This window comes from Triturus cristatus, chromosome 2_1, assembly GCF_964204655.1.
Source record: "Triturus cristatus chromosome 2_1, aTriCri1.1, whole genome shotgun sequence".
In the NCBI taxonomy this organism is placed as follows: domain Eukaryota; kingdom Metazoa; phylum Chordata; class Amphibia; order Caudata; family Salamandridae; genus Triturus; species Triturus cristatus.
In genome coordinates, this window is record NC_140581.1 from 571,488,923 (window position 1) to 571,514,121 (window position 25,199).

The 25,199-nt window shown below is 41.7% G+C and overlaps 1 protein-coding gene across 1 annotated transcript in view; it reads right to left on the bottom strand.

Moving 5' to 3' along the window:
- LOC146865639 (uncharacterized) overlaps positions 1-25,199 on the bottom strand; it is a 182,612-nt gene that overhangs the window by 1,893 nt on the left and 155,520 nt on the right. The window lies entirely within an intron of this gene.

A 25,199-nucleotide genomic window follows, 5' to 3' on the forward strand; every position in this document is an offset into this window, starting at 1 on the left:
CCTGTGTCCTACAATCACAGAAGATTTTAAAACGTAATTTACCTGCAATGTAAGCACCAGTATTCTTGCTATTCGGAATAAAAATATACACAATACTTATATTACTAGTATATTAGCTACTCAACAAGCCCCACGACCTTGACACCTAGCAGGTCCAGCAGGTCCTGCTCCCGGTCCAAGATGTCAGACCACCGGTGGGACAGCTGGTGATGGGTGCGCTTGACCCCAGACTGGCGAAACTCAGCCCGGCGCACATTCGCCCACGGGCGGTGACGCTCCTGGGTCGGGTACCCAGAGTCAGGCCTGCCGACTGCTGCCAAGGTCAAGGGGAGGTGGTGCTGCACAAAAAAAACAAGGGCGGCCACCTCCACCTCCCCAAAAAGCTCCCGGGCCTGCACCCCTGGTTGGCGCAGTCTGCCGCAAGGCAGGCGACTCTTGGGCACAGGCGCCTTGCCCTTGGAGCGGCCATTGGTAGTACTATCCTTAGGCATGTTTCTGGGGGTGAGCGGGAGGCACAAAACAAGGCCGTCTGATCACATGGTACAGGAAATCCCTCTGGTGTGGGCACCAGAGGTGATTCCCTTCTTCCCCCAACAGCCTCAGGAGCTGGGGAAGAGCTGTTGTAACAACGCGTAGTCATTACAACACATTTTTTTACAATGTATGTGCTTTTACCACGCATGCTTTTACAACTAATTTAGTTGTAAAGGTTTGTGTGGTAAAAGCACATACCTTGTAAAAAAATGTAGGTGATCCACATTGTTGGGAGGAAACAGAGGCTCTTCCATTTCCTCACAACGATGTGCACCACCCCTCAGATGACCAGAGAGAAGCAGGAACAACGAGGAGAGAAAGGAACCACAAGAAGGGAGAGGTAAGAGGGTTTGATCCTCGGGTAGGGGTTACTTTTTTAGGGTAAAAGGGGGTGGGAGTGTGTTTCGTGCAGGGTTCTATTTTAGGGTTTAGCATAGGATTGGGTGGGTCATGCAGGGTAGTGTTTTAGGGTAGGGAGAAGACTGAGGGTCAGGGGGAGGGTTGTGCAGGGGGTAGTGATTTAGGGTTTAGGGTAGGGTCCGGGGCCGTAGTGTTTTAGTGTAAGGATAGGACTGGGGATCACGGGGAGGGTGATGCAGGGGTAGTGTTGTAGGGTTTAGGGTAGGGTCGGGGGTCATGCAGGATAGTGTTTTAAGGTAAGGAGAGGACTGGGGGTCTTACGAGGGTCGTGCAGGGTAGTGTTTTAAGGTTTAGGGTAGGGTCAGGGTCATACAGGGTAGTGTTTTAGTGTAAGGAGAGGACTGGGGTCAGGGGAGGGTCATGCAGGGTAGTATTTTAGGGTAGGGAGATGACTGGGGGTTGTGGGAGGGTCGTGCAGGGGTTGTGTGTTAGTGTAGGAAAGGATTGGGGGTTGAGGGGTCATGCAGGGGTATTGATTTAGGGTTTAGGGTAGCGAAAGGATAGGGTCTTGGGGGGTCATGCAGGGATACTAAATTAGGGTTTAGGGTGGGTAGTTTACCATACCTTGGATACTTTTTCCAAGAGTATACCTTTACCACGCATGATGGTAAAGGCATATTCGTGGTAAAAGTATGCGTTGTAATGGTAGGTCGTAGTGAATGACTATGCTTAGTAATACCTACATTGTAATGACACGTGTGGTATTAGTACACATTGCAATGTGTCATATTTACTGGGAACCCCCATAGGCAAGCGTGGCTACCTGTTTTTTAGGCACACATTTTGGCTGTTTCAGTGATATTTTTATTCTCATCTGCACCGAAGCAGGGGCAGAAAATCACTAGAAACCAGGGAGAGTTTATTTGTGTGTAAAGTGGAGGTTGGGTGTGAGGTATCATTCTACTCGGGAGAACAAGGGGAATGCTGGGTGGTAGGACATTTGTGCCGGCACAGTGATCCCACACAAAAAGGTGTGGAGAAAGTGATGTTTTCAGCTAAATTTGAGGTTTGCAGGGGATTTTGGGTTGGAAAACCTTGGGGGAATCCACACAAGCCATTCCTCTCTGGACTCCCTAGGGTGTCTAGTTTTCAGAAATGTGTGGGTTTGGAAGGTTTCCCTAGATGGCCACGAGCCTGGGGCTAACAAACCAGGTGTCCCCCCTGCAAAACCAGGTCATTTTATGATAGGTAAATTTGAAGTCTCCGCAATACGTTTTGGGCCCTTGCCTATCGCGGGTACTTGACCAACCCACACAAGTGAGGTACCATTTTTATCAGGAGTCCTGGGGGAACCCTGGGTGTTAGGAAATTTGTATCAGCCAGTGATCCTACAACTTTCCCACTTTAATCAGGAGACTTTGGTGAATGAGGGGTGGGTGGAAGTCTGTGGACCCACGCAGATTCCAGAACTTTACATCACAGAAATGTGGGGAAAATGTGTTTTTTTTTACAAAGTTTAAAGTTTTCAAGAAATTCTGGGTAACAGAACCTGGTGGGAGCCACACGAGGCACCCCATACTGGGATCCCCTGGGTGTCTAGTTTTCAAAAATGTATAGTTTTGCAAGATTTCCCTAGGTGCTAGCAGAGCTCGGGTTCAAAATCTACAACTAGACACTTTGCAAAAAGAGGGTAAGTTTTCACTGCAAGAATGTGGTGTGTCCATGTTGCATTTTGGACCACTTTCTGTCGCAGGCACTAGGCCTATCCACACAACTGAGGTACCATTTTCATCAGCAGATTTTGGGGAATGCGGGGTGGATGGGATTTTGTGGATCCACACAGATTTTGGAACTTTCCATCACAGAAATATGAGGATTTTTTTAAAACAAAGTTTGAGGTTTGCAAGGGATTCTGGATAACAGAACTAAGGGTGGGCGTAGTTCGCGAAGTAGTACTTCGCGAAGCTACGCAAAGTGAAGTTCGCACTACGCGAGCTACGCGTAGCACTTCGCGAACTGCGAAGTAACATGTTCGCACTGTGCAAGATGTTGTTTTCAATGATTGCACAGTGCGGACAAGCAACCGGCACTGTGCAATCATTGAAAATGGCATCTTGCACAGTGCGAGCTGTAGTTTTCTGCTGCTCGAGTAGATTTTTACTCGAGCTGCAGCTTTCTCAACGCGAACTGGTAGTTTCTCATCGCGAGCGGTCGCGAGCATACGCGACCCCTCGCAATGAGAAACCTGACCTTCTCGCGTTGGGAATCTCGCCGGGAGGTTTATTTTCCATGCTCGCGATCGCGAACAAGGAAAAAGTCTCGCCAGGATGTCATTTTGCTTGCTCGCGGTCGCCAACTTGACGTTGAGGACCGCGAGCAAGCAAAAAATGACCGCAGCACTACGCAACACTACGCTACGCGTGTTCGCACTGTGCTATGTGCAGTTCGCGTAACGCGAAGTAGCGCGAAGTAGCGCGAACTTCGCAAACTACGCGAGCGTAGCGTAGTGCTTCGCCCAGGCCTAAACAGAACCTGGTGAAAGACACAAAAGTCACCCACTCCTGGATTTCCCTGGGTGTCTAGTTTTCAAAAATGTATATGTTTGATAGGTTTCCCTAGGTGCCGGCAGAGCTTGGGTTCAAAATCTACAGCTAGGCACTTTGCAAAAAAAGGCTCCGTTTTCACTGTGAAAATGTGGTGTGTCCACGTTGCGTTTTGGACCGTTTCCTTTCATGGGCACTTGGCCTACCCACACAAGTGAGGTACCATTTTTATCTGAAGACTTTGGGGGATGCGGGGTGGGTGGAAGTTTGTGGATCCACACAGATTCCAGAGCTTTCCATCACAGAAATGTAAGGAAAATGTGCTTTTTTTTTTACAAAGTTTGAGGTATGCAAGGGATTCTGGGTGACAGAACTTGGTGAGAGCCACACAAGTCACCCCATCCTGGATTTCCCTGGGTGTCTAGTTTTCAAACATGTATAGGTTTGCTAGGTTTCCCTAGGTGCCGGCAGAGCTAGGCTTCAAAATCTAAAGCTAGGCACTTTGCAGAAAAAGGGTAAGTTTTCACTGTAAAAGTGTGGTTTGTCCACGTTGGTTTTGGGATTTTTCCTGTCAGGGGCACTAGGCCTACCCACACAAGTGAGCTAATATTCTTTCCAGAAGACTTTGGAGGATGAGGGGTTGGTGGAATGTTGTGGATCCATACAGATTCTACAACTTTCCATCAAAGATATGTGAGGAAAATGTGTTTTTTTATAAAGTTTGAGGTTTGCAAGGGATTCTGTGTAACAGAGCTTGGTGAGAGCCACTGAAGTTACCCCATCCTTGATTCCCCTGGGTGTCTAGTTTTTACAAATGTATAGGTTTGCGAGTTTTCCCTAGGTGCTGGCTGAACTAGGGTTCAAAACTAACCCCGGGTGTAGCACTACGCTTCGCCCACGTAGTGTACGTAGCGCTGCCTGCTTCGCACTTTCCGAAGTAGGCGAAGCAGGGCAGCGCTACGCACACGCCGAGGGCGAAGCGTAGCTGCTTGCCACCCGCCACCCACCTCCCGCCTGCCCTCCTTTTAATAATATAAGCAATGAAAAATAAATTAAAGTAAGTCGACTTACCGTAAGCGCGGCGTCTCCGGGGCTCCCTCTTTCTGTTTCTAATTTCTTCTGGCAAATGCGCATGCGCGGACACCCGCGCATGCGCATTTCTCGCGAGAAATGCGCATGCGCGGGCGTCCGCGCATACGCATTTGTCAGAAGAAATTAGAAACGAAGAAGAGGGAGCCCCGGAGACGCCGCGCTTACGGTAAGTCGACTTACTTTAATTTTTTTTTCATTGCTTATATTATTTAAAAGAAGGGCGGGCGGGAGGTGGGTGGCACGTAGTGGGGCTACGCGAAGCGCGTAGTGTGCGTAGATTTGGGCACACTACGTGCTGCTTCACGTAGCCCCACTACGCCCACTACGCCCACCCTTATTCAAAACCCATAGCTAGGCACTTTGCAAGAAAGGGGTCTGTTTTCACTTTAAAAATGTGCAGTGTCCACGTTGTGTTTTGGGCTGTTTCCTGTCACAGGAGCTAGGCCTACCCGCGCAAGTGATGTACCAATATTTATTGTTAAACTTAGGGAACATAGAATTATAGAGCAACTTTTATCACCTATTGACTGTCGATGCATTTCTGCCTTCCAAATGTAAGACAATGTTTAAAAAAGAAGTCACTTTGTAAAATATCCTATAATTCACATGCTAGTATGGGTACCTATAACTTTGGCAATGTGCAAATAGCTACTGTTTCTAAACTCTCCATTTTGTTCCAATTATGGAAATACATAGGTGTCTTTCATACCTATTTTTCACTCTGTATATTTTACCAAATGAATTGCTATATACCCAGTACACAATAAAAAATCATTGCAAGGCGCTGCTCAGTTATTGGCTCTGGGTTTCTCGGGTTCTTGGTGAACCTACAAGTGTTACATATCCCCACAACCAGAATGGTCCAGCGGATGTAACGGCATATTGCTTCAAAAAAACTGTCCTACTTAGAAGAAGTTAAAGGTGAAAACATTGGCACAAATGGCTGTTTTTCCAACTCATTTTCAATTTTTCTTATTTTCAACTGTTAGTTTCTATACAAAAAACCTTGAAGGATCTACGCAAATGCCCCCTTACTGAATTTTGAATTGTGTCTACTTTTCTGAAATGTATAGCTTTCCAGGACCCATTATTGCTTTCATACCCATTTCTACCACTAACTGGAAGGAGATTGAAAGCACACAAAATACCAAAAATAGGCTATGTCCCAGTAAAATGCCACAACTGTGTACAAGATTGTCAGTCCCTGAAAGCTCGGAAGATGCTGATTTCAGCACCACAAACCCTTTATTGATACCATTTGCAAGGGAAAAAACAGACGCTTCCTTCTGCACCACTTTATCCCATTTTCCCCCCCCCAAAACAAAATGTAGCTATATTTTGGCTAATTTCTGGTTACCCTCTGGAGAAATATACAAACCCTGGGTACCCTTAAAATCCCCATCATGTTGGAAGAAAAGGACTTAAATTTAGTGTTGATACCTTATGTTGTCAAAACGTTACAATGGCCTAAGCGCGAACTACCCCAGATAGGCTTAGCACAGGGGGAGAAGGCCTAGCAGTGAAAGGGTTAACCAATATCCCAAATTTTTCCAGTCAGATAATATACACCTTAAAACATCTGATTCCGAATCACTGGTGAGTAACAAGCCAATTTTTTGTGGGTCACAAAACTCAAAACAATAAGTAAAGGTGCCTTTAAATTATGTATGTATCTGCCATATTTGCTGTGCTTTAAAGATACGGGTCAAATGTCCAGGTATGTCTTCTGATAAAATTGCTGCCTATTTTTGAACAAGAAGATTGGTGTTTAGAAACTCGTTTCACTTTGCAGTCAGAGAAAGAAAAGTAAAGTGAATTTTGAGATAATCTTGCTGGGGTACAGCAAGTATGAAAGGAAAGGCTGTAGGATGTAAGTTTTTTTCGAACACACCGCAAAATGGACACAACTCTAAATGAACTGTGCACATTCAGCAGTTAAGAAAGGAAAAATGGAGCACATTTTTTGGATATTTGAAATGTGATGGACACAAAGATTTTAATGGGATCAAAATAATCAAGACACTTTACTTGGTGATGTACAGATGATAAATATTCACTAAAACCCAAATTCCTAACATGACTATTTGGGTGCAATATAACTGATGTCTGTGCAAATTTAGTCCCCATTTCGAGGAAAAATGTGATGCCTGTAAATGTTAGAGTGCTGCCACATTATGCTTTAGTTGCATTAAACTATTGCCTGTGTCATGTCCATTAAAGATAACTGGATCACAAAAGATTGCCATATTCAAATTTGGGTTGTTGTAAACAGTTTGAGAAGCTCTGCTTTAATAAAAATCATATTTGCATGTGTGTCAATGTGAAATACAAAAATATAGAGGTATAATTGATATATGATACATTGCCTGTAATATTGGATAGAACTGGATAGGATATAAGCATACAACTTGTAACGCCAGGAATAGGTAATGTACCTCTCAGAATGTTCCTACAGTTTGTCACATTGTCAGACAGAACTGCCTTAAAATTATTCAGTCCCTTTTGCTTCTGACTGAACATATGCAAGAAAATAATAATTCCTGACCAGTCAATTACTGTAGTAAAAGCACATTGTAGCAATTTTGCATTTTCTGCAGGGTCACCTACGATTGTTCATCATTTTCTTAACCTTTCTTGGCTGGTATTCTGGCTCTCTGCCATGTGACACAGTTAATCAGTTAGATAGTGACTGTGCTGTGTCCATGATATGGTATTGGTAAAATTGGTTTCACCCAATTGGCCTATTTAACTTTCCAATGGTTTCCCGGAAGACCACTGTGCTCTCTCAGGGCTGTAGCTTAAAGGGGCTGCACTAGCACCAAGCAAGGGAAAGTGCCTACACCATTTTGGAAAACCTTTTTTTATATCAAGAAGAGACCCCTTAAATTACAGTTAGGAGAAAATATCATTTAAAACATAAAGTTGTAAGCTAACAAAAGCACTGAAATTCCCCAGTTATAGTTGTCTCAAGTAACCATAACTCATGCCCTAAAGTAACTATAACACAAGCCTTTGCCATGCACAGTATTGTTATCAATGATCTAATTTCAGATGTCATAGGTGAGGCTGTATGACGGAACCACACATGCCATTACCACACAATCCTTTACAATGCTGTCATTACAATGCATAAGTCTTTAGCACTCATGCCTTTACCACGAAAATATTGACCACGGATATACCTTTACAGTGCATGACTTTACAATGAAAATGTTAGAATTTAACAGGTAAGTATAAACGCTTTGGTAAAGACATATTCCAGTATTAGCCAGTATTGAATTTTATCAACCTTTTAATTAATTAAAATCATTAAAGTAAAAACAAAACCGCTGTTAAAAAAAGAATAATACTTGAACTAAACAGTTCCTACCTCGTGCCCCCAGCACCCTCCCCTACCCATCCAGCCATATCCTGGCTTTGTCCTCAGCCGTTTATCCTTAGGCACATTATACAGTGCCCAGTGTTACTTGAAATTCCTTTTTGATTAAAACCAAATTGATACCAAATTTTTAAAATACTCAGACTTGATAGTTCTGATTAAAAGGGCGGCACTCCTCTGTGCCTGTTGGGAACCAGCTGGCCTGCTTCAGCGAGATTTGGCATGTCAGTTACAGGAGGAGGATTGCATACCTTCGAGTCCTTTAAGGCAATCCTAATCAGGTGCGTGAATTTCCCAAATCTTGCTAAATTCATTGCCTTTGATTTGGAAAAGCATAAGGCTGATGCTTCTTTGCAGATCTTTTCTCCATCAACAGAACAGATCAGACGAAGGAGGCGCCAACTTTCATTATCCAGTTTGGGTCAACAGCACAAGAGTTGCAGCCAGGATTCCTTGGAGAAAGAGCACAGCCTAAATTCTGTATTTTCTCCTTTACGTGCCCATGTTGGATTAAAATCAGCAATACGTAACATAGTAAGTCTCATTAAAAGTATTTTACTTCGGGCTTGCGGTGTCAGGGCCTTGCTTAAGTAGGGTTGGGCTTTTCCTTGCATGTATGATTTGTTCACTAGCTCTAGGTTAGGTCTTGAGTCGAAGGGCCTTAATGCCTTGAGCAAAGGATATTTCACAGACTTGTTTTTTACTGATTTCTTCCAGGCATAAAGTAGAATTTCCAAAAGCTGTAGGCTTGCTGGAGCTATCTTCAGTGTGTTAGTAGCGCGGCCAAGGCTGGCATGCCAGACTGCTCCCGCCTCTTCGAAGGGGGATCTCAATTCATACCTTAAGGAGTCTGCTGGAGCCCTCAAGAACCTTAGTTATATCTTTATAAGGTCCCCCTGGCACGTGGGATCCAGCCTACGGAGGCCAAGCACCAATCTCAGCCTTGATTTCCCAGCTGTCCTTGGAATAAGCAGCACTGATTTGTATGCATAGGCTTGGACTCAATTTAAAAAAAGCATCCAATGACCCAGGGAAGGTCAAGTGACCATAACTGGTAGCTGGAAGCAGTTTTGCTTTTAGAACAGTCAGTTTTGGTCCAACCGAAGGACTTAGCAGATGTTGGCTCAGTTATTTTAGCAGGTGCATGACATTGTTGGCCTTGGAGGTCAGATGTTTCAAATGGATGATCGCATTGTCCCATTCTGAGAGCCAGACGCCAAAATAGTTGTAGGAAGCCACTGTGCCAATTTACAGATCACCCAAGAGCCATTGTGCTTGCCTTTGGAGGTGGTATCTCCCGAAGATGATTACCTTGGTCTTCCCCTGGTTGACTGTCAGGGAGTTAGCCTTGTTAAAGTGATCCAACTAATGTAGGGCTCTTTAGAGGCCCAATTTGGTGTGATCCATTATTGCTGTATCATCAGCATATTGTAGTACCGGCAGCCTCACACTTCCCAGTCTAGGTGCTACTAAGTTGTCGCCTTGCAGAGCAGCCCCCAGGTATGCGGTGTACAAATTGAGGAGGTTGGATGCCAAAACACAGCCCTGTTTAAGCCCGTTCTTAGTGGCAACTTTGGGGATCACTGTGGAGGAGCTTGTTTTGACCTACACCCAGGTATCCTCATAAAGGGATCTTATTGCATTCAATAGTTTAGATGAAATTCCACAGTTGTCTAATTTCCACCATAGCCTTCTGCAATCCACTTTGTCAAAAGCTGTGCTGTAATCGATGAAACTGCAGAACAATGGAGGACTTTTCTTCTTCACTGCCTGGGTTGATAAATGAGCTAAAACAATGATGTTATCCAAAGTCGACAACTGTGACCTAAAGCTTGACTGATAGAAGGGGATAATACCTTTTTCTTGTGCCCAAGATTCCAGATCCTTCAGGAGGAGATGAGCAAAAGCCTTAGGTTCAAGATTGAGAAGGGCAATAAGCCTTTTTTAAAGATAGGGGCAAGTATAGATCCCCTCCAGAATCCGGTGTCCTAGCTGTAGAAAGGATATTGTTAGAGAGCGGGATTAGGATTGCTGCTGGGAAATCTGGCGCTATTTTAAATACTGGTACAGGTAATCCATTTGGCCCTGGAGCACCATCGTTCCTCATTTTCTTGAAGGTCTTGATAACCAAATCGGAATTTATCAGACCTGGTGACCTGCAGTGCTCCTCTTCCCAGGTCCTCTGATCTGTAGGACCAATGTCAAAGGGGACATTCGGATCTTGGAGGTTTATATTATTCAGCCGGCTCTGCCCCTCTCCCCAGCTCATCGCTTCAGAGCTACCTTTATTGGAGGGAGAGTACGAGTATGGTTGTGTTACGTGGTTTAACCAATCATGCTCCGCCACTCCGTTTTTCTCCTGGTGCCCATCGACTGCTCAACTGATTGATGTGCCTCCACAGCTCGGAAGGGTTCTTTTCCTTCAACAGAGCCAACCCCTTTTTTGTATGTTCTCACAGTTTCTTTCTTAAAGCTGACCCTAGAGCTGTAACCGACGGTTCCTCAGTTGGTATGCCCCCTCTTTTCCTTGCTTCTGAGGCCTTATGGAGGGCCTGTTTGCCTTCAAGTATGTCTTTTGGGTGGCGCTTGCTTCGTATAATTGATGGCACTTTGATGCACGGACGTTGATGCTGAGGGTTTCCCAGCTTCACTTTGAGGTCCTCTACAATGTTCTCCCAATCCTTTAGAGGTGATAGATGCATTGGTGGAGTGCCTTCCTGCTTCAGATCCAGCCAAGCTTGCATCTTCTCTCCTATATTTTCAGACCATTTTATCCTCAGGAGGAATTTATGCTTTTCTTCGTCTCTCGACTCTCCTATTGATTGAAAGATGGTAGCTGTTGGTACTTCAAGCTGGCATATGCGCAATAAAAGTTTTAGAGGCAAGTTATATATGTACATATATGTCGTGGCAAACTGCTCCTGCCAGTTCTTCTGACCGCATCCACCATGCAGGGTTGGTGCCGGTTTAGACGGGCGCAGGACCCGTCTATAATTTTCAAAAGCCTCGCACTGCCGTGCAAAGGAGAAACCTCACTCCAGGATTCAAAGGATGAAAATGTTTAATAGACTGACGCATTTCTACCTGTTCGGTCTTTGTCAGAGCCACTATCCCAACATGGAAGTGCTCTATTTTCTACAAACACAGTATGAAAACTATAATGAAAATGAAAAACAGACTAGTGGGAATTTCTACCTCACAAGATAATTTTCCTGGAGAGAAGATAGACGTGTTTAAACAGTCATATTAAATGTTCAAGAATATATATATATTCTTGGCCATCCTTTTTTAAATTTATTTTAGGGGGGCTGTGTGGCCCTCCTCCCGGGCCACTTCTGGCCCTGGGGACCCCATCCCCCGGGGCCTGGCCTCTCGCTGGTGACCATGGGGGGAGCCCCAATGCCCCAACGGTCCCTGCCGGCTCCCCACTTCCTGGCGGCATTGCTTTTCCACATGGGGAGCTGCAGCTCCCCGTGCGGAAAAGCAATCTGGTTTGGATTTTTGAAGAGAGAGCAGGTTTCCTGCTCTCTCTTTCAAAATCTAAACCAGTGTTTGCTATGACAGGGCGGGAGCTGCGAGGCTCCTGCCCTGTCATAAAAAACAGCAGTGTCCCGGGGTGGGGACCCCAGAACACTGCATGAGCCAGCCCTGGAGGGTGGCGGTCCCCAGGGCCATCACATGCTCCAGGAAGGGGGCCGCGTGCCCCATCTCCCAATGTCTACACAGCCCCAGGGAGGTGGTGGTCCCCGGGGCTTGGGGTTCCTTAACGGACCCTCAAATTTACATATTAGGTCCCCGGGGCAGCGGGGGGGCCGTGTGCCCCCATGCACAATAATTAATGAAAGCCTTGGGGGTGGTGGTTTACGGGGCTTGGGGTTCCTTAACGGACCCTCAAATTTACATATTAGTGCCCCGGGGAGGAGGCGGTCCCCGGGGCGTGTGGGTGGCTTGAGCCCCTCCACACCGGTATTTTTTTTTTCAAAGAAGCCTCGGGGTGGCGGTCCCCTGGGCAGCAGGGGGGCCGTGTGCCCCCATGCACAATAATTAATGAAAGCCTTGGGGGTGGTGGTCCCTGGGGCTTGGGGGGGCCTTTAAGGCCCCCTTTACATTAAAAAAGGAGCCACGAGGTGGCGGTCCCCGGGGCTGTGGGGGTCCCCCTGGGCCACTGCAAATATTTTTTGACATACCCCCAGGACTTGGCCCACCCGGGGGCTAATTAATAACGAAGCGCAGGAGCCCGCTCTTTGTTTTTTTATTTTCACGGCCGGATCCGCGGACCCTCCGTGCAACTCGCAAATCTTTTATAAAAAAATATGTTTTTTTTGGCCCTGGGTGGCCTTGTGGGACCCCCTAAGCAGGCCTAGGGGGCCAGGGTGTTTCTACCCTGCCCCCTTTTCTTGTTTTTCGTGTTTGTTTTACTGTTTTCTTGTGCCTCGGTTCTACCGAGGAACAAGATGGCTGCCAACACTTCCTGGTTTGAAGTGTTGACAGCCAATTAGAATGCAGCTTGTGATCGGGAGGGTGCACGGATCCACCGCGGCCATAGATAGCGAAAATTTTATTTTTTGATTTTCTCAGCAACTACTGAACGGATTTACACCATTTAAAAACAAGCATTGGCATAGCCAATAGGTCTCGCCTTTGGGACCTTATAAGTGTTTAGCTATGCAACAGTTGCATAACTAAATACTTATAAGGTCCCAAAAGCGAGACCTATTGGCTATGCAAAGCGTCCGGGCGGCCGCGAAAGTGAAAGTGATTGCGATCACGATCAAACATCAAAGCGGCCGTGCGGCCCCGAAAGTGAAAGTAATCGCGGTAAAGCGCGGCGCGCGCACCCGCGCACATGCACTGTAGCTCTATGCTGGCCTGGTAGCACTTTTTTGAGCCCTCTCAATAAGTCTCGCCAGACCAGCGCATGCGCTGGGTCAGGCGAGACCTAAATAGGTCTCTTTCTGAAGCAAGCACTACCTTTTTACCAAATTTGGTGTAATTCCGTTCAGCAGTTTCGGTTGTAACCGAGTCTAAAGTTTCCTATGGGAAAAATGATTTTCCGACCTCTATTCTTTTAATTTCTCAGAAACTAGTGAACGGATTTACACCATTTAAAAAAAAAAGGTATCTTTCTGAACCAAGGGCTACCTGCTTGTCAAATTTGGTGTAATTCCGTTCAGCAGTTCGGGCTGTAGTCGTGTCTGAAATTACCTGTGGGAATTAACATGGAGAAAACACATTTCGGGACCTCTTTTTTCTCGGCCCCTGCTTGCCGAATCACCCCGAAACATTCAAGATAGGAGCTGACCAGAGCTGGCCATAAGTTTTGAAAATTTTGTGAAGATTCGTCAACCGGCGCCAAAATTATTAGGAAAACAAAAAACGCTTTTTGAATAGAAACAAGTTCCTAACTATACCACCGAGTGACGACTGCCAGTAGGTAATATTTATATTACCTTGTAGGTTCGAAACGTGTCATGGCGGCCATGCACTGAAGAAATAACTTACAATCGCACTGAAGAAAGTGGAGTTTGTGCCTTTCTTGGTTCTGGGGGATTGGACCGTTGGGAGAGAGGAGTATGGAATACATATATATTTATATATATATTATCTACTGGCGACCGCCAGTAGATAGTTATAGTTAGGACCTATTTTCCATAGGAAATCCGCAACATTCTATTGGTAATTTCTTTGGCGCCGATTGATGAATCTTCGCGAAATTCTTGAAACTATTGGCCAGCTCCGCTCCGCTCCTACCCTGAAAGTTTCGTGGTGATTCGTCAAGCGGGGGCCGAGAAAAAAGGGGGGTCCCAAAACGCGTTTTCCCCATGCAATTTCCCATAGGATCTGTTGTCGCAGCTACAGCCCGAACCGCTTAACGGAATGACACTAAATTTGGCAAAGAGGTAGTCCTCAGTTCGGACTCGTGCCTTTTGCATATTTGGTGTGAATCTGTTAAGTAGTTCCTGAGAAAATTAGGGTAAAAAAGTTAGTGATATCTATGGCCGGGGAGGATCCGCGGAACCTACCCGCACCGTAAGCGAACCCTCCCCGAACGGAGCGCGCACCCTCCCGATCGCACGCTGAATGCTAATTGGCTGTCGAGCGTCTGTCTACATTCGAAACCAGGAACTGTTGGCCGCCATTTTCTGCCTCGGTAGAAGCGAGACTGAAGAAGCAAGGGGAATAAGTGCGTAAAACATATAAAGGGGGCAGAGTGGAAATACTCTGACCCTTTAGAGGTGCTTAGGGGGTCCCAAAAGGGCCCCCTGGGGCCTCCCTTTTTTTTTTTTTTAAAAGCAGCGAAATGCGCGCACGGTGCGCGCATCCTATCGCGTTGGATGCATGGATTCTCTCGCGGATCCAAGGAAAAAAAAAATGAAATTGTTGGGAGATAAAGATTAAGCTTAAGTGTTTTGTTCTTGAGTGGCTCTAAAAAGAGCTGTTGTGTACATTGATAGTTTTTGGTACTTATAAGTAAGTACCTATACAGAGTCTAAAGTTGTTGAGAAAGACTCTGTTTCCTTCATCAGTAAAGTGTACTCCATCTCTCCTATACATCTCTTGCATATGAAAGCGCAGATTGTTATTGTAAATGGACCCCATTCGGTAGTCTCGGAGAAAAGCAGAAACAGATTTATTCACATGTTTCCTAGCTTTCTCAATCTGTGGACAAAAATGATCGGACCAGTTCCATTTCTGCCTTTGGCATATGTTAGAATACACAAAGGCAGTTTTAGGGAAAAGTGAAATCAGTTGTGCAAAGGTGTTCTTCATAAGCATTTCCAGACCTACCCCAGTCAAAGTGCCTAGGTCATTGCCACCACAGTGCACTATTATGAGGTCAGGGTGTTGGATTTGCATGAAGGATTTCACCAATGGTATCAATTGGTGCCACTTTAACCCTCTCTGTCCAATCGATTTAATGTCTACATTTGGCAAACCTAGGTCTTTGTGAATGCCTTTGTTTTCTGCATACCTTTGGCTCCAGAAAATGTAGTTGTGTCCCACAATCCACACTGTAAGCATCTTGTAAGGAGGTCTGGATGCACTCAGATGGTCTCTGTAAATGAAATGGCAGTTTGGAAAGTAAGATGTTTCTAAAATGGTGGCTAAGATGCAATTTTGAAAAAAGACAAGAAATCATTGGTTGTTTGACAACCTTCTACACTGAAAAGTAGGGTGCATATTTCTGTTTTTTAAACGCTTGATTCTTATTGGTTAACAAAAACAGATTGTAAGGAACATTATATATGATAAGCTGATATGTTGAGAAGTCAAGCACACTTGCTGTTTTGATTAGCAACATTGTGTGTGCTGAACTTGTGACCTGTGTGCTCAGTACAGAGTTCCATGACCTGTTTCTAAGGTAACGGGCAGAAGGCAGATTGGGGGAAGGGTTGAAGTTTATGTCATTTGGAAAGGATTGAAATGTTTAACCAATAGAAATGTGTGTGTGCTTTTGAATTTATGTGGGAAGGAATGTGATTTGATGTTTACATGTATATGTGTGGAAAATGAGAGGGAAACTTTGCCATTCTTTGGTTTTGCTGACAGGTGCATAGTGCAGAGATTCTGTATAAGAAAATCTGGTGTGTGACTGATATCTGGTGTGTGACTGATATACTTCTTAATCTACAACACATCTTGAAAGGTGAGGTATTTAATTGTGAGGGGATGTATGTAGACTATTTTTATTTTAATCAGACTAAGGTATTTTTTCTGCTAAAGTGTAGGGAGTATTTTTTTTTCTCTACAATCTTCTTGACAGTGTGCGTGCATGTAGAAACCATTTTGTGATAAGGATTTGTGTTTTTTCATGCGTTTGTAGACAGATAACTATGCAGTTCTTATATTTTGGCAGATTTAGAAACCACTTATTGTTTATGAATTTGTGAAATGAGTTATGTTTCTGTAGCAAAATGTAGTACTCCTTGTAGATGAAGAAATGTGTTTTGGTATAGTGTAAGGGATAGTGTTGTTTGTCTAGAATCACACAGAGAGCCTGTGTGCATTTGGGAACCACTGTGGAGAGCGTTTGGTAACATCGTGCATTTGCTGACAGATAACTGTTTTGAAACTTGTCATGTTGTCAAGTTTTAGTAGCATTAGAAGACAGTTATGGCTTATGCTTTCATTAAATGAGTTAGGTATTGACAGTAAAGTGTAGTCGTGAAATATGTAGATTGTGTGCAGTTCCCTTACCATTTCCAGTGTAGTGAATGAGTTTTGGTAAACTCCTAGGAATACTGGTGCTTGTCTAGAATCACACTGTGAGTCTGTGTGCATTTGGGAACCACTGACAGAGAAGTGTTTGGTAACATCGTGCATTTGCTGATAGAAAACTGTTTTGAAACCTGTCATGTTGTCAAGTTTTAGTAGCATTAGAAGCCAGTCTTTGCTTATGTGTTGATTAAATGAGTCAGGCATTGACACTAAAGTGTAGTCGTGAAATATGTACATTGTGTGCAGTTGCCTTATCACTTCCACTGTAGTGAATGAGTTTTGGTAAACTCCTAGGGATAGTGGTGCTTGTCTAGAATCACACTGTGAGTCTGTGTGCATTTGGGAACCACTGTCAGAGAAGCGTTTGATAACATTGTGCTTTTGCTGACAAAAAACTGTTTTGAAATCTGTCATGTTGTGAAGTTTTAGTAGCATTAGAAGCCAGTCTTTGCTTATATGTTGATTAAATGAGTCATCCCTTGACACTGATGTGCTGTACTTAAATATGTAGATTGTGTGCAGTTCCCTTACCTCTTCCACTGTAGTGAATGAGTTTTGGTAAACTCCTAGGGATAGTGGTGCTTGTCTAGAATCACACTGTGAGTCTGTGTGCATTTGGGAACCACTGTCTGAGAAGTGTTTGGTAACATCGTGCATTTGCTGACAGATAACTGTTTTGAAACCTGTCATGTTGTCAAGTTTTAGTAGTATTAGAAGCCCGTCTTTGCTTATGTGTTGATTAAATGAGTCAGGCATTGGCACTAAAGTGTAGTCGTGAAATATGTAGATTGTGTGCAGTTCCCTTACCTCTTCCACTGTAGTGAATGAGTTTTGGTAAACTCCTAGGGATAGTGGTGCTTGTCTAGAATCACACTGTGAGTCTGTGTGCATTTGGGAACCATTATCAGAGAAACGTTTGGTAACATCGTGCATTTGCTGAGAGAAAACTGTTTTGAAACCTGTCATGTTGTCAAGTTTTAGTAGCATTAGAAGCCAGGCTTTGCTTATGTGTTGATTAAATGAGTCAAGAATTGACTCTAAAGTGTAGTCGTGAAATATGTAGATTGTGTGCAGTTCCCTTACCACTTTCACTGTAGTGAATGAGTTTTGGTAAACTCCTAGGGATAGTGGTGCTTGTCTAGAATCACACTGTGAGTATGTGTGCATTTGGGAACCACTGTGAGAGAAGCATTTGGTAACATTGTGCATTTGCTGACAGAAAACTGTTTTGAAACCTGTCATGTTGTCAAGTTTTAGTAGCATTAGAAGCCAGTCTTCGCTTATGCATTGATAAAATGAGTCATGCTTTGACACTAAAGTACAGTACCATGTAGTATTGTCTTTATTGCCCCAGAACTGAAAATTTAATATTTTTACCCAGACACTGTCCTAGAAGTAGTCTGATGATTTAGTCAGTTTGTAAGTACTTATGTTGTGAACCATTCATTACCAAATGGACTGCTTCAAATGTCCATGCAGTATGCATGTAGTTCTCTAACCACCTACACAGTTGTTTTTCTCACCTTCAATTTTCAAGACAGTTTCCATACACTTCCAGGAAACACCCTATCACTCGCTTTGCAGTCCTCTAGTGACCCATTCAGGACCATGTACTAATCCATTCACTGTGCCAAAACACAAACACTTATAAATTCAGCAAGACACTCTCTTTCCAGTACTCTAATGATTCAGTCACTGCCTAAGTATTCATGCACTGAGCTAGGCCTTAGCACATGGACTTCTTCAAACCCCTATGCACTGTGCATGCAGTCTTCTAACCACCTAGACACTTGTCTTTCACAGTTTCAATTCCCTAGTGAGTATCCATACACTCCAGCAAACATCCTGTCACTTCCTTTGCACTCTTCTAGTGAGCCATTAAGTACCAAGTACTAATCAATTCCCTGCGCCAAAAGCCTACCACTTATAAATTCATCCAGGCACTATCCTTGCTGTAGTCTAATCATTCAGTCAGTACCCAAGTACTCATGCAGTGAGCCAGGCCTTAGCACATGGACTGCTTTAAATGCCTATCCAGTATGCAATCAGTTCCCTAATCAGCTACACAGTTGTCTTTCGCAGCTTCAATTCCCCAGTTAGTATTCATACACTTCTAGCAAACACCCTGTTACTCACCCAGTGTGTCTCTTTTTAGTACTGTAATCATTCAGTTAGTTAGCATGTAGTCTTTTTGTGAGGTAGGCTTTAGGGCATGAACTGCTTCAAAGTAGTATGCATTATGTATGTAGTGTTTTAATCATCGTCACACTTGTGGTTCAGGGCTATAGTTTTTTAGTCTGTTCTTATATAAAATGTGTTTGTACAGTAATGGAATATTGTAAATTTGAAAGTTATTAATATACATTTATTTGTGACTCTTTTTTGCAGATACTGTTTTTCAACGTTAAAATCGAGACAGTATGCCAGAAAAAAAAGAAAAAGAAAAGAACAGAGACAGGGGGATTATTTGAAGAAACATCAACAACAAGTATTGAATGAAAAAGATAATGTGGCTAAAAGGAAAAAATCTTCTGGTAAGATCACGAAGCAATTTATTAAAAATGTTTGTAGGAGCAAACAGAAGGTAAAGAATGCTGCAACTTTTTTGAGTAAGAAAAAAAATCAAAATAAGAGGAAAAGTAAAAAAGCAAATGTTCAGTCAAAGGAGATAAAGTATGATAAAAGAAGACAAAATCAGTATAAGGAATTACACAAAAAAATATTTTACAAGAGAGTAGTGCATAATGTGCTGAAAGATGTAAAGGAACATAAAAAGAGAGCTTTATTTTATAAAAAGAAGAAGCATATTGAAAGCATTGTGGAAAAGGCTTTTGAAGTAAAAAGGAAACTGTTTATTTTAGTGTTGAACAGAATTCGATCACTAGATAAATCAATATATGTAATGAAGGCCAAAAGTAGGAGGATAAGAGTTATTAATAAAAAAAAAAATGGTGATGTTTTTTTAGGAGAATGGAAACACAGTTCTAGTTCAGAGCCTTTTTTTTAATGAAGAGAGTTATTCACTAAGTGAAAAGTTATTGTATGCAGTTGACACCAGTGGTAGAGGTTATGAGGTTAGTGATGGTTGTCCAATGGAGAAAGAGAAAATGGTTGAAAGAAATGCAGAAGAAGTTATAGCTGATGAAGTTTTAGGGAGACGTGCGTGCTAAAAACCCTGTGTACACTTGGGATTGCAGTAGTGTTTGTAGTGTACGACAGGAATCTATTGAAAATGTATGTAGTTTTTTACGAGTCTATACTAAAAAAAGTGTAAAACAAAAGATTAAGCTGTTGCAAGGACTAGACCCTTGCAGAGTGAGAAAACATGCTGGTTTGCAAGGTCATTCTCTGGCTTGTCTTTCTAGGAAAGTTTGTGAAAGTGTTTTTCACCATTTCAGAATGCTGCCAGTACATCATACTCAAATGCGGAAGTTAGTGAGAAGGTTGTATTATGCAAAAAGTCCAGCACTAAAGTTAAGTGAGTTGAACAGTGCTCTTTTGCGTGGGTCAGTTTCAGATGTGAAGCAGGTCTGTGAGGATATTGAGTTTTGTTACTCTGGGCCTCAGCAAGAGAGTAAAGAAACTGACACATTAGTAGAACAAAATGTTGAAGACAATGTAGAACCTGTAATTACAGAAAAATTTGAGGATGAAATGACAAAGTTTAAGGTAATTTCAGGTGAAAGACCAAATGTTTCTTGTATTTGTTGTCGGCGAAGTCACTATAAAAATCAGACTAGGGGTGTCAATCTGTATTTTAAAAGTGAAATAGAAAATAATGATAAGTGGATGTAATTTGCAACTTATTTGTTGGTATAGGATTGTTTTGATTTGGGATGTGAGCAGCATATTTGCAATTATTGTTATAATAAATTAGATGAGAATAAAATGCCTGCTAGAGCTGTTCATAATAATCTAGAGTTGGTTGCTATTCCTCCAAAGCTGATAGATTTAAATACGTACGAGTCTATTCTGATACAATGTGTTCACCCTTTTCAGGCTATTGTTCGTATGGAGCCCAAAACAAGTAAATTACCTCCATCAGAGTTGCAAAGAGTTGTGTATTTACCATTAGATTTAAGGAAAAATGTTGAAACTATTGGTGTAGATCATGCAGAAAATGAGCCACTAGTCATTCTAGTTAATGGTGTTCCTACTAAGAATAAGAAAATCTGGCAAGAGTTAGTGGATGTTAGAAAAGTGCAAAAGGCATCATTGTATCTGATAAAAAATAATGAGTACTATAGAAATGTGCTTGTTGGAGAAGAAGAAATAGATTTAGCAGAAGATAGTGAAACATTAAGTGGACAAATTGAAAAAGTGGACATGTCCAGGTGTGAAGAGATCTATGAACATTACAGTGTACATCCACTTCATTCCAATGAGGTGATGGGGAATACAATTGAGTTTTTTCAAATGAAAAAAGCAACAGGAAGTCCCATGAGTGTATGGGAAGAGAGTTTGGAAGCTCGTTGTTTCCCGCAGTTGTTTCCAACAGGAAAAGGTGGACGATATGATGAGCGTCCTGTGCAGATTCCTGCATCTGAATATCGGACAACAAGATTATATGCAGAAGATCCAAGATTTCGACAATGTATCCCTTATATGTTTCATCTTCTGTTTGAAAGTGACTTGTCTGGACCTTCATATGCAGTAAATCACATTTTAAAAACTGGAATGCATCTGCAAAATGTAACTTCAAAGGATTTTATGGATAAAGTGCATCAGAGACATGATCATTTAGAATCTCAGTTGATTAATCTGATGGCATGTCAGCGTGGGACTAATGAATATTGGTACCGTCGACATGGAGAACTGAAATGCATGCTACGGAACTTGGGAACTCCTACATGGTTTGTTACACTAAGATGTGCTGAGTATGCTTGGGATGATTTACTTGAATATCTTCGAGAGGCAAATTCCAATATAAATAATATTGAATACAAGACACCTGGAGAATTGTGCTCTTTGGATCCTGTCAATGTATGCAGATATTTCAATCATAGATTTGAAGCTATGATGTCTTTCATCTACAATAAAAAGAATCCTCCTCTTGGAGAAGTTGTGGATTTCTTTTGGAGAAAGGAGTATCAAGCAAGAGGTGCTCCTCACATACATATGTTGCTATGGGTCAAGGATGCCCCCAAATTTGGAACAGATTCAGATGAAAGTGTTTTGTCTTTCATTGAAGAGTATGCTACATGTGCTGTACCAAATAGCAGAGAAGACAAAAACTTAAAAGAACAAGTCTTACGATTTCAAAGCCAGGTGTGGAAAATACTGTCTACGAAAGTATAAGTCAAAGGATAAGTTCTATACCAAATGTCGTTTTGGATTTCCACGTCCTGTATTAGCCAAAGGAAGAGTGAACAGTTTCATGTCAGCTGTACGACATACCATCACAAGAAAGTCTCCAAAAAACACCTACAACTTAAGAAGAAGCGAAGAATCGAAATACGTAAATGACTACAACCCAGTTATTTTATCCATGAGGAACGCTAACATGGAGATTCAGTATGTTGCGGACAATTCTATTGCTGTTGCTCGATATGTAACGTCTTACATTACTAAATCAGAAAAGACTGAATTGAAAGAAATGTGGGAAGAGATTTCTCACGAGAAGACTCTAAGAAATAAATTATACAGTTTCAGTTTGAAGATGTTATCGCATCGTGAAATTGGAGCATATGAATGTTCAGATCGGTTATCATCTGCAAGTCTATATTCCAAAAGTAGAAGAATCATTTGGGTGAGTCTAGGTCTTGCAGGAATGCGAAATCAGGTACTGAAATCTGTTCAAGAAATTGAATATTTAGCAGAAAATGACCCTGAAAGTACAGATATTTTGAAAACCAATATGTTGGAAACATACTATCCAAAGAGAAGTCATCATCTTGAGAACATGTGTCTCTATGAAGTGTTGCAAAACTACACTTTTAAACGGAATATTACAGAGTACATCAACGATGGAAAATATGGAGTGATTGGTTCTGAAGGATGTCTGGTGAAAGAAAGGAAAGGAAATTTAATTAATCACAGAAAACTGAGTTGCGACACTGCTGACCAAAGGGAATTTTACTATTTAGCCCTTTTGCAAATGTTCAAACCATGGCGTTCTGAACTGGAATTACTTGGAGATTTTCCCAGCTATGAAGATTCATTTAATGCTTGTAAAGATAGCATACAATGCAGTGCTTTCGCAAATTATGTGAAAATGTTGAATGATGAAATTGATCAAGAAGCTACAATTGCAGCTGAGATTGCTAGAGACAGTTCTCAAGATAGTCAAAGTTCTGCTGCACTGAGTCAAGATCCAACCAATTGTTGAAAATGAAGCAGCAATTGCCATGAATGAGGTGGAAACAGAAATGTATCAAGCACAAGAAGATGCAATACAGTTAGGAAACTTGGAAGAGCAACTAAATGTTGAACAGAAACAAATATATCAACAAGTGAAAGAGCAGAGCAGATTGACCATGGATTACTTCATGAAAAGAAAGACTGCTCATGTACATCGTTTCAACCTATCCGAATGTATGTGAGTGGTCAAGCTGGAACAGGAAAGAGTTTCTTAATTAAAGTAGTTACAAGTTATCTGCAAAAAAAAACTGAGTCGCATTTGTCTTGTGTTGGCACTGCTCCAACTGGGTTGGCAGCACATAACATTAAAGGAATTACTTTACATCGTTTACTAATGCTGCCAGTAGAGCATGAGAACAAATTGGAATACCACAAGCTATCTGGAGAAGCTTGTTGTGAAGTTTCAAGAGTCCTGAAGAAAATGAAACTTCTCATTATTGATGAGGTGAGCATGGTTTCAAACTTGATGCTTGCCTTTGTGCATTTAAGAATGCAGCAAATTCTTAAAACAGAGTATGAAGTGTTATTTGGAGGAAAACAAGTCATAGTTTTTGGAGATCTACTGCAACTGACACCGGTAAAAGGACAACCGGTATTTAAAACACTTGCCCATGAAGATACCAGAAAGTCTCTTGGCAGTGTTGGTAATGTGAACATTTGGAGTAATTTTGAATACAAAGAACTGACAACAAATATGCGACAGGCAAATGATGCTGAATATGGAAGTATTCTTCAAGATATAAGAATTGGAATTCTTTCAAAAAAAGGGAAAGAAGCTTTGGAGAGTCGATTACTTTGCAATGTCTTTCCAAATGAAAATGCAGTTGCTGCAAAAGTGTACGTGGAAATTGCTAAAAATAAGTCAGTGATTTGCTTAATGCCAACACTGCGTGAGTGTTCAATATTCAACGAAGAATTATTAAAATTGGAAAATGAAGAAATTGTTAAAATGGAAGCCATCGATAAAATACTACATGAAGGAATCACTATTATTTTAATGGGTAAGTTGAGATCAAAACTAGATTGTTTAGAAAAAAAAATATCTAAAACTGCTGGTTTGGAAAAGACACTGTATGTGTGTCTAAACTGTCGGGTAATTTTAAGGCGTAATTTGGATGTAGAGAAAGGTTTAGTTAATGATGCAATGGGCAAAGTGGTGGATTTTGTGAATTATCAGAAAAAAGAAGGAATTGAATTTTTAAAAATCAAATTTGATCAGATTGATGAAGATAAAGAAATTGGTCGTTGTTCAGTTTGTTTTTTGCTTGTTAAAGATTTATATGTCCGTAGGAAACAATTTCCATTTTCTCTGGCATATGCAGTGACTATTCATAAATCTCAAGGATTAAGTGTAGACAGTGCATTGGTGAACATTGGATCTACTGTATTTAAAGAGGGTATGGCATATATTGCTTTGTCGCGAGTCAGAACATTGTCTGGTTTGTTTTTGATTGATTTTGATGAGACAAAGGTTACTGCAGATGCAAACTGTGTAAAAGAGTATAATAGGTTAAGAAGGGTGTATGCTCCAAATTTAGGTCAATATCCTGTATTTGAAAAGCATGTGGTTGGTCGAAAAAGAAGGTTAGAGAATATCTGTTCTGAAGGTATCAAGAAAAGAAAAGAACAAGATAATGTTGTGATTGCAGGTAAAAAGAAATTGGACACTGTTGGAGAGATTGTTGGTTATCAGTTTGAAAATAGTTCTGGTGTCAACTGCTATGCTAATGTAGTGGTCAATGTTGTTTTTTATCTTGAAGATTTGCAAGAGCAAATTATGGAGAATCGGCAAAAAATATTTTGTTCTCTGTTGCACTCTGTTTATGAAAAATTGACAACAGATAGAAGTAAAATACAATCTGTTTCAGATGTTCGTTGTCTTTTGGATGTGTGTTCTGGTCCTACACAATTTACACAAAATATCCAACAAGATGCTCAGGAATTTTTTATGTATATGCTTACCATTTTTGAAAATGAAGGTGTAGAAATAGAAAATATTTTTGGCCTTTCTTACAAATGGGAACATCATTGTGAAAATTGCACGTATACATGTAGCACCAATGTAGACACTGAGAGATTTCTGTATTTAACATTACCAGACTGTAAATCAGTGTCTTTCAATAAATTAGTGAAAGGTGCAATTCAAAACATGGAGTGTAGCCAATGTAAATCAGAAATGTTATCCACATTATTCTTAAAAAAATATGGAAAATACATAATTTTAATGATGCAACGTTGTACAGCTGATGGAAGAAAATTGGATACTTTAATAAAACAATTTGTAGCAGCACAAATATCAATATCAGGAAGGACTTTTGTAGCAATTGCAATAATTTTCCATGATGGTCCTTCCACCACATCTGGACATTACACTGCCTATCTAAAATGTGACAAAGGCTGGACACTTTGTAATGATGCCCAGTTGGTTTTCAAACAACATTTGCCTAGGAAATTACAAAATTCCTACCTAATATTTTTGAAGCCAAAGTTTTAGGAAGCTAATTCACTCTCTGAGGAATGTATTATTATAATTTAATAGAACTACCATTGGACAGTTTACATAAAGAAGAAGTGCAAAAATACCATTTGGCCTCAAGGAAATGTATATTTTTGAATTATGGACTTTTTGGTGGTCATTTATTCGGTGAATATTTTAATGTGGCAACATTTACAGTTTTTATAATTTAAAGTTATAAAATGTTGTAATCTGT